The sequence below is a fragment of the Cetorhinus maximus genome, chromosome 11, assembly GCF_964194155.1.
Source record: "Cetorhinus maximus chromosome 11, sCetMax3.hap1.1, whole genome shotgun sequence".
Lineage (NCBI taxonomy): Eukaryota > Metazoa > Chordata > Chondrichthyes > Lamniformes > Cetorhinidae > Cetorhinus > Cetorhinus maximus.
In genome coordinates, this window is record NC_135889.1 from 18396567 (window position 1) to 18413340 (window position 16774).

At 43.5% G+C, this 16774-nt stretch overlaps 1 protein-coding gene and 1 long non-coding RNA gene across 2 annotated transcripts in view; both read left to right on the forward strand.

Annotated features, from left to right (window-relative positions):
* Window positions 1–13950, forward strand: part of LOC144686418 (uncharacterized) — a 33250-nt gene extending 19300 nt beyond the window's left edge. The window contains exon 3 of the long non-coding RNA XR_013577926.1: window positions 13313–13950. This is a non-coding gene — a long non-coding RNA (uncharacterized LOC144686418). The remainder of the gene's footprint in view (window positions 1–13312) is intronic.
* The window catches only part of LOC144686417 (receptor tyrosine-protein kinase erbB-4-like), a 974945-nt gene that overhangs the window by 124972 nt on the left and 833199 nt on the right, over window positions 1–16774 (forward strand). The gene's annotated exons all lie outside the window — the stretch shown is intronic.

Below are 16774 nucleotides of genomic sequence, written 5' to 3' on the forward strand. Positions count from 1 at the left end.
GTACGTTTTCTTCTCATTTCCAGAATACAAAAAAAAAGAGTATGTCCCATAAGCCAAGTTTCCCTGTGAAATTTGGTTTGCTCAGCAATTAAATTTGGCTATGGTCTTAAGAAGTGCTTCAGCTCAAATCCCACTCACCCCTTTGGAATGACAAGAAATCCTCAATAATTTCCAAATTAACATTTTGTCACTGAACTGCCCTATAGTGCCTTACCAACAACAAGAATGTGCATTGATTTTGTACTTTTAAAGCAGTAAAATTTTCCACTGCACTTCAGCAGGAGTGCTATCTGACAAAATTTGACATCAAAACGCATAAGAAGATATTAGAACAGCTAACCGAAATCTTGGTCAAACAGGTAAGTTTTAAGGAGCGTCTTAAAGGAGGGAAGAGAGTTAGAGAGGCAGAGAGGTTTACAAAGGGAATTCCAGAGCGTGGGTCCTCGGCAACTGAAAGCACAGCCACCAGTGTTGAAGTGAAGAAAATCAAGGATGCTCAGGAGGACAGAATTAGAAGAGCACAGAGAACTCAGAGTTGTCAAGCTGGAGGAGGCTTCAGAGATAGGGAGGGGTGATGCCATGGCGGATCAGAAAACAAGGTATGTGTCTCTGTGGCTGAGGGACTGAATCTATAGCCAATGGTGTGTTTGCAAACTGTATAGACCAGGAGGGTTCTTGTTTGAACCCCTGATTTGTGCTGAGTTCGCAGATCTCAGTGATGACGATGCTGCAATTTTTCTTGATGTGATATCCCCCTCCACCCCCACTTACTCGAAGAGATTAGACATGACTGTGATGCCCCACGTAGCTGAATGGCCTGTTGACACTCATTATTCAAAATGACCTTGAGATAAAGCAGTGTGACAGGTTGTCAATACCTATGGGGCCAGATCCCAGTGTGAATTAGTGCCTACTTGTTCCTTTACTATTGAATTCAATACTCCAGCAAAGGCACTATATCAAAGATCTCTCTGTGTGTCCCTCACTATATTAATATCCACCTTTTACAATCCTGTAACAAAAACGCCAAACACCAAGATGTATGGCATTGAATAGAAAACAGTTCCAGCTGATTGAATGCAGTCCAAATCCAGGCCACTCTAAGGTCAAGTATAAATTGCATCCTCTGAATGGAAATGGAAGCATAAATCAATCTGAACCAAAACCCGCTCTGGCCCTTTTCTACAGTGAAAACCAAATTTGAATTATTAACATTTCTGGATTGTCTAGACTACAGTACGTTGCCTTTATATTGTTGGTTCAAGCCTTTCTCCAGGGCTTGAGTAGAGAATCTAGGCTGATATTCCCAGTATAGTATGGAGGGGGAGGGAGTGCTTTCTTTTGGATGAGAAGCTAAACCAAAGCCTGTCTGGTACTTCCAGTGGTTTAGGTGATCATTAAAGCACAGACACACTAAACAAGGGCAGGGAGTGGTTCACTGGCTAGCATTGTCATCATCAGAAGGAAAAAAGCAGATTAACTGGTCATTCATCCCATTTGTCTTCGTGGGATCTTGCTGTGCAAAATTGCTGCCGGGGCTACTAATTTTGCGCTTCCTCATTCTGGTTTCACTGGTGGGGTTATGGTTCCACAGGCACTAGCATTCTTGCACCACCTCAGACAGGTGGGAAGCTAGATAGTGCTGGCAAGCTACTTAAATATGGAAGCATCACAGTGAAGCTGGTCCTGACATCCACACACTTGCCAGTAGAGGTCACTTGATGGTGAACTCCAACTGATGCCAATTCCCTCCCCACCTCTCCCCAGCTCAGATTGGAGAAGCCAATTGCAGCACCCTAATTACTGTTTCAGGAGAGAATGATGATTGTGGGATTTGTTTACGTTTGTGAAAGGAAAAGGTCAGCACAGACCTGATAGGCCGTATCACCTCCTTCTGTGTTAAAAATTGATAATGTACTATTAGTGCAGGCTGAAAATTCAATCTGGCACCTTCTCATTAGTCTAATGTGACACTGGAAAGTCCATAACCCATTGGACTTTGGAAGAACTCCTGTTGATGACGATTAGCAACTAAACTTGCCTGAATACAGAACTGCACAGCACGGGAGACCACTTGGCCCATCATACCAGTGTGGGCCCCTTGAAAAAGCCATTCAGTCCCACTCCACTGCTCTTTCCCCGAAGCCCTGAAAATGTTTCCTTATCAAGGTTACATCCAAATCATCTTTGAAAGTTACATTTTTCATTTGAAAGTTACTGTTTTCACCTGCAGGCTGTGTATTCCAGATTATAGCAACTCTCTGTGTAAAAAAAAATCTCGTCATTCCCTCGCAGTTTCCTTAACCAATTATCTTCAAGCTCTGCGTTTTGGTTATAATTTTTTACACTCTACTGGCCGCGTGTACAAAATTAGCTTGCATTTGGTATGTAAATCCAAAAGCCCAACAGTTTCAGTGGCAAGCGTGGGCCAATTGATGAGGTGCTCCCTTCAGAGGTGCACTTACTACAGCAAACTTCAAAGCCCCAGTGCCAAGATTGCTGACAATATTTTAATAAAGAGGAACCCAGAACAATGAAAGGGATGGGCACCATGGCTTTGTGCTTTAGCGGCACTCATTATTTGAATAGTCCACTGCTGTATTTCTCCAGCTCCCTATTCAGTATATGCTTAGGGGTTACCTTTATAGGACAAAGATGAGGAGAAATTTTTTTGCTTAGAGGATTGTGTGACTTTGGAACTCTCTGCCTCAAGAGGCAGTGGAAGCGGGGTCACTGAACATTTTTAAGGCAAAGGTGGATAGATTCTTGTTAGGCAAGGGAATAAACGGTTATCGGGTGTAGATGGGAATGTAGAACTCAAAACGCAAACAGATCAGCCATGATCTCATTGATTGGTGGAGCAGGCTTGAGGAGCCGAATGGCCTACTTCTGCTCCTATTTTGTATGTTCGTATGCTAATCAGATGATTCAGCCATTACATAGTCTTCCCCAAGCCTCCAAATATGTTTGAAATTTCTTCAGCCAAAATAACGCAAAAGAAGGCAAAGCAGGCTCTAGAGGCTGAATGGTCGACTCCTGTTCCAATGTGAATACCAGTAAGCCCAAAGTAACATGGCCAGGTTAGCTTCAACTGGGGCCAGCTTTAGAAAATCTTGGGCTCATTGCTAGCAGTGCGAGACCCTCTTGTACTAACAAAGGTCTTTACAATGTAGAAGCAGTATGAATGAGAGGCAGGGGACAGAAATGCTGATTGTTGAGTAGCAGCTGCTAATGATCTTTAGGGAGTATTGCTGCACTAATTCCCTGGTTTGCCCATTAACAAACTCCAATGCAGAGTTTTCACCCAGGATTCTCTTAACCATGTGATACAATGGCATTTATACAATGTCCATGGAGAATAATTGTTTAATATGTGACTCCTGCGCCTGTCGCGAATGGACGTACAATGAGAGTCACTGTGTGTGCAGCAATGATTGCTTCTGTCATAACTTCACCTCATCACCAATAACCTTAATAATTGCGTTTAATTCCCTGCAGTATAAAAATTATCCTGAAGTTTTTAAAAAATTCTTTATTCTTATTTTCCTCCATTTATTAAGTTTACAATGTGTAGAGTATGGAACACCAACTGTTACTCTTAATTTCTTTCACTATGTGAGTCTGTTTGTCCCTCTAAGTCTAGCATATAGTATGTATTTGCCATATATTTCATACTCCCATTTGCTCATGTTTTTTTTCTACCATACTATTTTCATTATTCTTCTTTGTCGCTATTAAACTTACTTATCATTTTACTTACCTCTAACTCATTCAAGCTTGGTCTCTGAGGTAGTTGGTGCTGTTGAATACTTAACCTCAGGAACCCCGATCTCCAAGATATGTATAGAAGCTGTTAATTCCCTGGTAAAAAAAATTATTTCCCAAGCACCGTAAATGATGTAGCACAAAGCAATACACACCCTGGCACACTGTGAAGAGTGCAGTGGGCGATCTGCTAGCATATATAGCTTCTGTGCACAAACTCTACTCCCTAGCCACTGACTCAGGCTGAGCCACACTGATCACCACCTTGGTGTCCTATTTGACCCTGAGCTGAATTTCTGACCCCATAACCCCCTCCATTATCAAGCCTGCATACTTTCTTTTCTGGAGTATTGTTTGTCTTCATCCCTGCTTCAGCCCTTCTTCTGCTGAAACCCTCATCACTTTTTTTGTTATCTCTAAGCTCGACTATCCCAGTGATCTCCAGATTGGCCTACCACCTTGCACCATCTGTAAACTTGTGCTCCTCCAAACTCGTATCCTCACATCAATTCTGCTTCACTTGTCACCCCTGTGCTCAATAATGCACAAAGAGCTGTGTGATGTGCTAAGGTGCTCTGTACGTCATCTTTGCTGAGTTAACTGATCTCAGCTAAGGATGGTAGTTCATAGAATCATAGAATGGTTCCAGCCCCAAGGAGACCATTCAGCCTGTTGTGTCCATGACAGCTCTCTGCGAGAGCAAATCAGTTAGTCCCACTCCCCACCTTTTTACCATAGTCCTGCTTCCGATAATTATCCAATTCCCTTTTGAAAGCCACAATTCAACCTACCTGCACCACACTCTCAGGCAGTGCATACCAGATCCAAACCACTTGGCCTTGACAGGCCAAAAATCATTCCCAGCAATGCACACCCCAAATCACTTGACAACCAAAGGGCACCTCTTGAAATGCAGTCATCTCACACTGGAAATGGGGTGCATGGATGTTGGATGAGAACAGGATTCGTGCCATCTGTGGTTAAATAGCCTGCCATGACTCACTGTCTGGCTGTTTTGATTCATTTGTGAAAAATGAACAATTGAGCAAGATATGAGAGGACTGCTGGTGCTCATGGATAGGTAATCTAAATAATCTTGGGGCCTTCAGGAGAGGAGATTTGGAGGAAATGCAAAACGTACCTTAATGACACAGTGAGATTTGCAGACCTTCATTAATACAGAGGTAAAAGCTTATGTTGCAATTCAGTCGCTACTCGAGGGACATGTCTGCAGTCACCGTTTTTTCCCTGTGAAGTGCACTGCTTACCTGAGAGAGTTAACTACTGATAATTCTGCTGCCTGTTGGAGCAAAGTTATTGCTACATACTTAACATAATACAAGGGCAATATTAGATCCACACAAAGCTATGAGAAGGAACAGAAACCAAAGGGCCATCAATAGGAATGACTGCCAATAGCAGGAATGTGAAAGGTTAAAAGTCAGGGACAAAGGAAAAAGAAAGGAACTGAGTTTAAGCAGAGGACATGGAAGAGATTGGGACCAGTATTTATATGTGGGACGGGAATGGAGGGAAAGAACAAGCAGAGAAAGACTGAATGTAAAAACATGTATGGAAATACCGGACCGGAAGAGGCTATCTGGGCACCCGTTTGTCCTGTCCTATACAGGCTCAATGCCTGATGCATCACAACAAAAGACATGTCATTTCCTGGGGGAGATGACAAACCAAATCAAAAACATTGGCCAATTCTGGGAAATAAAACTAGAAAGTTCCTCTCCAGCTCCATTAGATAATTGATCCCAGTGCAGGAGAGCATGTAGACCCGAATATATATTTTATGTCACTACCTCTTGTACAAGGTGATCTCTGCCCAAGCCAGAAGCAGTCCAACCCTCACTTGAAGATGATTGAGTGAATCAGTGTTTAGTGTTTAGTGTTTAGCCCTCTGGCAGCCTGGTACATAGTCCCACTATTCTCTGGGAAAAGAAGGACCTCCCAAACATCCAACCTAGCTCTGTTCTCACTGAACTTCTAAGTGTGATCCACTGGTCCTCCCTAACCTATTCAGTTGAAATAGCTGCTCCACATAAATGCATTCTAGTCTTTTCATTGCTACAGAAACCTTGATTACATTCCCCAGAGTCTATGCTTCTTTGAAGTATAGAGACACAAGTCTATTTGAACGACTAAGGTGCTTCATACTGGGAGTGAATCTACCCTGCATCCTTTTGAGAGTCTCCATATCGCCACTATATGGGAGAGACCATAACTGGGTCCATTATAGTAAATGAGGCCTGAGCGGGTGAGAAAGACTTGGATCAGGTTGGGCATCAGGAAGCTGGAAGCAAGCAAAAGCACAGATAAAGAAGCTTGGTGCATAAAAAGAATAGGCCATCAAGTTTATATCAAGATACAAAGGGAAGTACCTTGTGTGATATGTAAACCATCTTAGAGAACAAGATTTGTGAGGTATACAATGGAATTTGTTCTACTGCATCTAGCACTCTGAGGTCAAGCATAGCATGGATAGGTTGCATTGCTCCAGAACTGTAACTCGACTGCATTTTCAGAAGAAAATGCTTGGTTTCTGTATGGGGGCTGTTACCATTCTTAAACCCCAATATCCTGTGATCTCCACAAGTGACATGGATACCAACAGTGATCTTCTTAAATGCACTGCAGCAAAACATGATATAAAAAACATCCTAGTCTGTAGAAATAATGATACATGATAATTCTGCTGTTTCTGATTTGCACAGCTCATGACCATAAGCTGAATGTCCTACAGGTTGTAATCTTCGGCCAGAATTTTAAGCTCCCCCGCCAGGTTTTTAGGCAGGAGGGAGGAGTGTGAAATTGGAAGGACAGGATTCCCTCCAGGTTCCCGTCCGCCCTGACCACACAGCAATTTTACGCTGGGGTGGGCAAGGCCTTGGACGGGAAGCCCACCCTTGCCCCAGTTGAGGCCCTTAAGTAGCCAGTTATTGGCCATTTAAGGGCTATTTCAATTTTTTAGGCTGGGGGCAGGATTGAACTTGCTTTGGGGGGGAAGGCCAAAAATTAACAGAGTTGCATCTCAGGCAGGGGCGGTGGGGGGGTTGCCTCCATCAGAAGCACCCTTCTGAAGTTAGGTGCCCCCCCCCCCCCCACCTTCAGGTGACCTCCAGACATCCCTCCATTCCCCTCGGCCTCTCCCCTGAGATCCCGATCGCCCCCTTCGCAACGCCCCAGGCCTTCTCTACACTGCCAGTCCTGGGACCCTTTGAGCTTACCTAGGCCTCCAGTGCCCGGATTGAGTCTCAGGTGTCCTCCTGCATTTCTTCTTCTGTCCACTGCAGCTCTGTTGCTTCAGGGACTGGAGATCTGCCGGCCAATCAGATTGGCTGGCAGTTCTCTAAGGCAGGACTTCATCCCGAGTGAGGGGCGGAAATCACTCCTGCAGCCACTTGATGCTCATTCGAGCGTGAAATGGCTGTGGGGCACTCAGACCCCACCAACTCTTCACAAGGTGGGAAGAGAAACCCCACCATCCAAAAATTCAGGCCATAGAGTCATCAAGGCATAAAAGGATGCCATTTGTGCCATGGAACCCATACCAGTTTATATTACCTCAATTTAATTGGGTAATTGGTAATCTTTAAGAGGATCTTGTTCCTGTGACCAAAGCTGGAATCTCCCCATTCAATGTCACCCCAAAATATTTGTTGGGGCGAGCGAGTGGATGGCAAATTCATACTGTGGAATTTCTGAAATATGTTTTTTTATCCCATTAATTGATTCTAAAACCTGTCAACTGTAGTCAATCATTACTCAACCCTTCATTTACAATCCTCAGATGGCATAAAGCTCAAAATTTCATTAGGCCTGATTACCTCCCCTCCCCCCAGCTTGAGGTGGGGCTGACAGTCAATTTGGTCATGTATAGTGCCTGCTGTTGACCCTTGTCACAAATTGCTTTCATTGGTTCATTGACATATTTAAGGTAGGCTGCTAGAGGCTGTATTAGTGTCTCAGTAGTGCTTGATGAAGACTTGGAAAGTCAGTAAGTTACCATGCACTGGAGGTCTCCCTGACACAAAGCAGCCTGACTTTGCATCTCCCACTTTGGCATTAATTGTCTGCTCCCTTCAGTGGCTTGGGCCTTTATTTGTCTTTCAGTAAGTGCAGGCATTGTTGGAGATGGATTGGGAGAAATTTTCAGGAAAGCCTGGTAACTCTGGAACAAAAATTAAAAAGTGATAAGTCAAATCCCTGGTTAGGGATCAGCTGGAGTATTGTGTCCAATTCTGGTCAGCACACTTAGAAAGGACGTCACATTCTTGCAGAAGGTGCAGAGAAGATTTAGCTGATGGGCCGGGATCTTCAGTTATGTAGAGAGACTGGAAAAGCTGGGCATTTCCTCCTTTGAACAGTTAAGGGGAGATTTGATAGAGGTGTTGAATATTATGAAGGGTTTTGATAGAGTGGTTAGGGAAATAATTATTTCTATTGCCAGTACAATGGTAACCGGAGGATTAAGATTTAAGATAATTCATAAAAGAACCGGTTTGGGAGGTAGGTGAGAGTTGCAATGATCTGGAATGCACTGCCTCAAAGGGTGGTGGAATAGTCAGAAGGGAATAGGACAAATATTAAAAAAAGATGGGGAGAGGGCAGGGAACAGCTCTTTCAAAGAGCCAGAATAGGCACGATGTGATGAATGGTCTCCTTCTGTGCTGTCGTTCTATGAACTCCCCCCCCCCCCCACACACACACACACACACACACACACACCATGGTATGGCGAATGCCGGTGAAAGAACTCTCCGAGGACCTTCAACCAGAATTTCGTAGCTTACTTTGATTGAGTTCTGGTCCATTTTCTGGCTCCAATACCCCAGGCATCTCACCAACCTTCCAGCACTTACACTGGAGATTCACCAGGGGCCAGATCAGAATGAAAGCCACATAATTTCTTATCAGCAATACTCTCCAAGTCTGTTTGTGCAACTTTCAGTTTTATAATTCACTCCTAGTTAAGCCTGCAAACTTCATATATCAGCATTAAAATACAAAGAGTTGTGGGAGGCACGTTGTTTGGATGGCCTAGACCCATTGGGGAGGCGGAGACATATCCTTGGAAATCTGCCCAAGTTCCTAAAGGCAATTTTTACTCTTCATGTTTGGAAGCACTGCTTCCCAATGCGTTACTTCATCAACATTTAAAAATTCAACTGCACAGTCTTATCTAACAATACTTTCTCCCCCTCCCAGACACACACTGTAAAATAGATACTCAATATCTGAGGCTTATCCATCTGTAAAACCTCCAGGGTGATGGGGAGAAATGCTGGTATCGTGCTCCATTCCGTGTGCAGGCAAAGGCCTGTTATAATGTGGCTGTTTCAGTATGATGCATTTCAATGCTGATAATGTATCTCCATTCATAATTAGAAGTAGTCTACATCCTAAAAATGCTTGACTGATCTTACTTGTTAATAGCATTCCCCGTAGGATCCTATAGCCCTGATCAGCCACTCAGAAAACTAAGAGTATTAGCTCAAAAAAGTCTGCAAGCATGTATGACTAGAATAATGGCACAACAGTATTTGCAAGGAAATCTTTTACACCAGACTTACTTTCATCTAATAAAATCTCTCTGAGGAGATTCTGCACACCATGAATATCCTATCTGTTCAAGGTCTGCATTTTAAGGGGCCTGGAGAGATGGAAATGTTCACTGTTGTTGGACCTATTCAAGCATTGACGCATGATAAAGTTCATATTACTGGTATTTAGGAAGATCAATAGACATACAACACCTGAATCTATTATAATAAATCAAATTAACCAAATGCATAATGCACTGATGCAGAACAACATGATTTGTATGCTCAGAACAAATGTATTTAGGTGCAAGTTGACTGCTGACTTGCTGAAGAGGTTCTTATTTGGTCAGTTGCCAAGGTTTATGCCCCTTCTGGACACTAGGGCTAAATAAAAATGATACAATGCCTTCTCTAGATTTTGTAACTGCTAGCTACCAGCTCCTGGCTTTGGGATCCATGCTCAAAATATTCTCACCAGAGCATTATAAATTCACTTTTTTTTTCTTGCTTCGAAGTGAGTGAGCAAAATGAAAGGCTTGCATTTATATAGCACCTTTCTCAATGTTCCAAAGTGCTTTGCAGCCAATAAAATACTGTTGAAGTGTACTCACTGTTGTAATTTAAGAAATATGGCAGCCAATTTGCATATAGCAAATTCCCACAGATAGCAATGAGATAAATGTCCAGATAATTTGTGTTAAGTGATTTTGGTTGAAAAATGAAATACATATATTTATATTGCACCTTTCATGACCACCAGAGATCTCAAAGTGCTTTGCAGCCATTTAAGTACTTTTAAAGTCCAGTTACTGTTGCAATGGAGAAAAAGCAGCACAAAATTTACACAGAGCAAGTCCCCTCAAACAGCAATTTGATTGCAACCAGATAATTTGTTTTTGTGATGTTGATTAAGGGATAAATATTGGTCAGGACACTGGGGAGAACCCTCATATTCTTCTTCGAAATAGTGTTGTGGGATCTTTTATGTCCACCTGAAAGGGCCTATTTCATCCAAAAGGCACACCTCCGACAGTACAGCATTCCACTAGTGCGGCACTAGAATGGCAGCATTGATTGTTTCACTCAAGTCCTGGAGCGGGACCTGTCCCCACAGCCTTCTGCCTCTGAGGCAAGTGTACCAATGGTAGAGCTACAGTTGACATTCAACAATTGACATTGAGGGAAAAATATTGACCGCGACATAGGGGAAAACTCTTTTCTTTGAATAGTGTCATGGGATCTTACTGCCAGCCTGGATTTTATGCTCAAGTCTCTGATGTGGGACTCAGCCCCAGAGCTTTTTGATTCAATTAGGACTTTCCTACCCAGCAGAGATTGGGGCCTTTCAGCTGCGTTTTAAGTAAGGGCAGTGTACTACCTCCTCTGAGTTCTCTATTTAATAATTGAGACATTAAGAAAACATTATATCAAAGGTAGAGGAAAATACACGAACCCGATTATCAACTGTGTATCAGTGTTATCCTGTTTGAGGAGGAGATCGAGATGCTTGATAGCAAGAAGGATCTTAAATAACATCAAATGACTTTAACATTACCATAAGCTGAATGATAGTAATCTTACCCCCTGTACTGTAAGATGGATTTTATAAGTGTCTGTCTGATATATTACCAAGTCTTTGAGTACTGGTGCAGCATTCGAATCCAGAGCCATATTTCTGCAGATCGGTATCAAAGGACTCAATGTTCTAAAAGCTGAAAGTGCATGCTCTCCTGCACTGAGAGGAACTAAGGTAATTCATTTTGAAAATTGCCGACATTGATTGCTTTTTGAACCAATTTGGTCTGAGAGTTTATCCATTTAGGAAAAGCCTCAGTTGTATCCTTCTTTTGACATTCACGCATGAAAACTTGCAAAGGTCTGACACACCTCACTCAGGTATAGTTCATGGAGAATTTCACTCCAGTCATGTTATCTGGCAATACATGAAGAAGAGTCAGCTATCCGCCAGGCACAAAGAGATTTTAATATTCCTTTTCAACTAGAGAGACAAAAAATGCTAGCTGGAGTTTTCTAATTTGGGGATCCCACAGGTTTCATTTTCATGCCTTTAGATTTTTTTTAACCTGCTTTCAAATGCTTCACAATCTATTCCTTATAAGCTGTAAAAATTAAGGGTGTGATCAAATTTACTGTGAAGTCTTGTCTTTCATCCTTCCTCGTTCCAAGGGTTGATTGCACTATGAACAATCTTTCTCCACTGATTCCTATTCTCCCCTGCCCTCACTGCCTGACCCATAGAGAGTTGAGTCCACCTTCTGATATCATTGGCCTATGCCATCTAGGGTCTTCCTTGTGCACGTTTTCCAGGTGTTTTACCTTGTATTACTCTTTTTTCAGACATTCGCCTCTTGTTTGCATCACATGTCCAAAATATATGAGCTTCCTTGGTATCACTGCCTCAAACAAGTTCCCCTTAACACCAGCTTTCTCGAGCACCCACTTGTTTGTCCACTGGGCTGTCCATGACACACGTAATATCTGCCTGAGTACTTTCATTTCAAATGCTCTTATTCAAGCCTCATGGTTTTTCTTGATAGTCCAGCTTTCACAGCCATATATCATTGTGAAGAGCTTTAGTGAAATAAAGGAAGAAAACAAGACAGGCAGACAGAAAGAGAAAAAGAAAGACTCGCATTTATAAAGCACCTCTCATGACTTCAGGATGTCCTGAAGAACTTTACAGCCAATTAAATAGTTTTCGTTGTGTCAACACTGTTGAAATATAGGAATAGCAGAAGCCAATTTGTCCACAGCAAGCTCCCACAAATAGCAATATGATAAATGACTTGATCATCTGTTGTATCATTGTTGTTTGAAGGCCAAAACCGGCGAGAACTCTGCTGCTCTTCTCCAAATAATTCCATGGAACCTTTTACATCCACCTGAGAAGGCAGATGGAGCGTCGGTTTAAAGTCACATCTGAAAGATGTCCAGTTCTTTGGAGCAAGTAAGGAACCCATTGTATCAGCAGTCTTAGAGAATTTGTAACAAACTGTAGGTGCAGGGAGGACATTACTGATTTTTGTTTCACCAAATAAACGTATCAGTGCTACCCTTGGTCCTCTTTAACTTGTAACCAGTAAACAGCCAAGTTAAGGTAGGTGTGTCACAGGTCAGTGTAATATACTCAGGGGTTGTTAATGGAGGATAAAGTAGCTCGATTAAAAGAGCTTTTTCTTGACAATATTAAGGAGGAAAGTGATTAATTTTTTGCGGTCTGGATTACTGAAGATATTCACAGCTTTAGAGATACTGGTTTCCTTTCACTTTCTTGCACGGCAGCTTCAGGGAGAGCTTTCTGTCTGTTACTTGTTGCTAACATCATCTCCCAGTACTTTTTCATGGACGTTCTCTCTTACTAAGCTACATGTAAAATCATAAACCTTAGAAATAATGGGCAGAGTTTTACCACGGGCTTCAGGATCTCAACGTGAGATGAAATGGGGGCTTGAGCCTACAATTACTGGCAGCGGGACAAGCTTAGCTATTTTCCCAGAGGCCAGGCCCCTAATTGGCCATCTCCCGGCTCGCCGTCCAATTAAGGAATGCAGGCAGGTTATGGACATTGTTGGCACAATCAGAGGGCCAGCAGCTCTAGAACCTCAATAGACCCACCAGGACAGGTGGGCACTGCTGAAGCATGTCGGGGATCAAGAAGGCACCTCAACATGGAGGTGCCCTTGAAAAGCTAAGTTTTAAATTGAAGATCAGAGGGGCCAGGAAGGCAAGCCCTTCTGGATGGCCGGTTGGGGCCTGGTGGTGGCTTTCCCTGCCCATGGCCTCCTCTTTGGGCCATGGAGCTTCCAGAGCTGATGGTTCCTCAGATGAAGCAGGGAGGCCACCTCCATGAAGCTGGTGGGCTCTCCGCGCAGCGTGGAGCTGCTCTAACAACTTCAAAATGCCGGTAGCCCATTGGAATCCACCCAAAGTGAATTGTTGTTTGGTTAAATTGGCTGTCTTCTTCTCTTTGGCAGGCAGCCGCTCTACACCCAATCGTGCTGCTGGGAAACCTCCTTGGCAGCGGGACTGCATCAGGAAGCTGTCCCAAAAGCTGGCTCAAAGAAGTAGTTTTTAAGGAGCATCTTAAAGGAGCAGAGAGTGGGAGAGGCCAAAGGAGTGAGTTCCAGAGCTTTGGGCCAAGGCAGCTGAAGGCACAGCTTCCAATGGTGGAGCAAAGAAAATGGGAGTTTCACATTACGCCGGAATTGCAGGAGCACAGAGTTATTTTCCAATTGATGTTGTTTTTGTATCTTACATTGATAGAGCCTGTTGAACATCCTTTGAGTTACCTTACAGTTTCCCTTGAATCCTTGAAGCATGAGTCCATCCTTTCAATGCATCGTGAAAAGAAAGTGTTGTACTACATGTAGCTCAGATGAGAAAGAGCTCGTTCAAAGAAAATTGTAATCTAACATCTGTGTGAATTTAATTTGGCAGTGGTTGTAGTCCTTCTGATAATAAAATTGCACCTACTGAGTCCTCCAAACTGCTATCTTCATTCAATCTGTCAGTATGTCACTCAGTGACATGTTGGTAATGTGTGTGTGTCATAGCAATGAAGTACTTCCACTGACACTTCGCACCTTATATAGAAGATGCCATTTTTCTGATTGAAAGGAAAAAGTTGGATTTAAAGAATAGATTTCCTTTTCAAAAAATACTGCCTTTCTCTGGGTTGCCACCCTGAATTATAGCCAGCAATTCCAGACTACTATATTCGCAAATAGGAAACTCCCAGTGTGATCTTCATGAGCCTTCAAGGTGTTAAATTGTGCCCTCAGTACAACCCTTTGAGAATACATACATAAATAATGCTCTGCTCCTCCTGGAAGAAGTGCCACAGGATCTTTTGCATCTACCCAAGAGAATAGACAGAGTTGACTTTACTATCTCATCAGGAAGACAGCACCTCTAACAGTTCAGTACTACCTTTGCAGTGCCAGCCTACTTGTGCTGAAGTCACTGAAGTGGGATTGAACCCACAGCCATCTGATTCAGAGGTCGAAGTGCTACCAAATGAGCCATAGATATCACTGTAAATGTAAATGTGCTAAATTCTTGTTTATGGAGTATATCTGCTTGCCATGTCTAACTTTCAACATTCTGCGAGTTGAACAACATGCTTGGCTGTTATTTACAAAATATAATTCCTTTTTCTCCTTTTATGTGCGAGTCTAGATAGTCCTCATCCAACTTGTCCTCATCCACATTCTTTCTCCAGCAGGGATCACTGAATAGCTCTCAGGTTTGTAACCCGGGCTGGCTTCTTTTCTTCATCTGCCTCCCAGCCTGAGGTCAGCTACCTCAGTTTTGACCCCTGAACTGTGACTCTCCTGGTGTGTATAGCTCAATCCCGCAACCTTATCAATCAACTCATTGAGGGAGCTACAGGAAAAATAACATTAGCATATTATTAGTATAATGCAGCCAGTGGGTATGGTATTAAATTGTGCTGGTGCATCATTTATTTCAAAGTCATTTAAAATTGGATTTTGCACAATGGCAATTTTAGTCACTCCACCATTGGAGGCCTTCAGCTGCATAGTCTGCAAACTCTAAGATTTCCTCCTTAAACCTCTCTGCTTCTCTATCTCTCTCTTTCCTCCTTTAAGAAGCTCCTTAAAACCTATCAGTTTGACCAAGCTTTTGGCCACATATCCTAATATCTGGCTCAGTGTCAAATTTTGTTCAATAATGTACCTGTTTTGTTTATTCATTCAGGGAACTTGGCAAGGCCAGCATTTGTTGCCCATTACTAATTGACCTAAAGGAGGTGGTGGTGAGCCACCTTCTTGAGCCATTGCAGCCCTTATGGCGCAGGTCCACCCAATAGTGCTGTTCCTGATGGAGTTTTAGGATTTTGACCCAGCGCCAGTGAAGGAACAGCGATATAGTCCCAAGTCAGGATGGTGAGTGTCTTGAAGGGGAACTTGCACATGGTGGTGTTCCCATGCATCTGCTGTGCTTGCTCTTCTTGGTGGTGGTGGTTGTGGAGAGGAAGGTGCCGTTGAAGAAGCCTTGGCAAGTTATTGCAATGTGTCTTGTATACGGCACACACTGCTGGTATGCGCCGGCAGGGGAGGGAATGAATCTTTAAGTTGGTGCATGGAGCGATGATCAAATGGGCTCCTTTGTTCTGGATAGTGTTGAGTTTCTTGAGCATTGGAGCCGCACTCATCCAGACAAGTGGAGAGTATTCCATCACGCTCCTGACTTGTGATCTGTAGATGGTGGTCAGGCTTTGGGGAATCAGGAGTTACTCACCACAGTATTCCCAGCCTCTGACCTGCTCTTGTGGCCACAGATTTATACGGCATGAGCAGTTAATTTTCTGGTCAATGATAACCCCCTACATGCTGATGGTGGGGGATTCAATGATGGTAATGCTGTTGAATGTAATGGGGAGATTCTCTCTTGTTGGAGATGGTCATTGCTCAACACTTGTGTGGCACTAATGTTGTTTGCCACTCATCAGCCCTAGACTGAATGTTGTCCAGGTTTTGCTGCATGTGGCTATGGGCTGCTTCAGTATCTGGAGAGTTGAGAATGGTATTCAACATTGTGCTATCAGCAGTGAACATCTCCACCTTATGACAGAGGAAAGGTCATTGATGGACAGGGCCAGTGCAAGAGTATTAGATGCCTTAGGTGAACCTTCAGCCTTGTGCCCCCTTCCCCCACAATTAACTTTAGAAAATTAACACAGTAAAATGATGCTATTGTTCTCTGTCAGTTCCACTCTCACACAACTGCTAAAAGTTGTCAAACTCATGTGTGGTTGTTATGCATGGCCTGCTCTCGCTCCGGTCTCAGCCTCCCACTGTTCTGTTAACTCAATTCGTGCACTCCCACACCTCTCATGAGACCTCAAAACCTGCATCACCACGAGATCACCCAGGAGCTTTCTGATTGGTTGAAAGTGCAGAACTCTTAGGTAACTGGCACAAGTGGCGGCAGAGGATGGGAAAGGGGAGGAACTGTGATTGGAAGATCAGAGAGTAGGTGTGGGAGGGGGCAAGGAACGGGAAAGCTATTACTGATAGTCAGTGAGCATGCGGAGGATCAGCGAGCACCTGGGTGTGTGTGGAGCGGGGAAAGGGAAAGCTGTCTTTGGTGGATCAGCAAGCATGAAGGGGAAAGGGAAGTTCTGATTGGTGGATCAGTGAGCACGGAGGGGAAAGGGAGGTTCTGATTGGTGGATCAGCGAGCATGAAGGGGAAAGGGAAGTTCTGATTGGTGGATCAGCGAGCATGAAGGGGAGAGGGAGGTTCTGATTGGTGGATCAGCGAGCACGGAGGGGAAAGGGAGGTTCTGATTTGTGGATCAGTGAGCACGAAGGGGAAGTGAAGGCTGTGATTGATAGATAAGCAAGTACAGAGGGGAAAGGGAGGTTTTGATTGGTGTATTAGAGAGCACAGAGGGGATAGGGTTGCTGT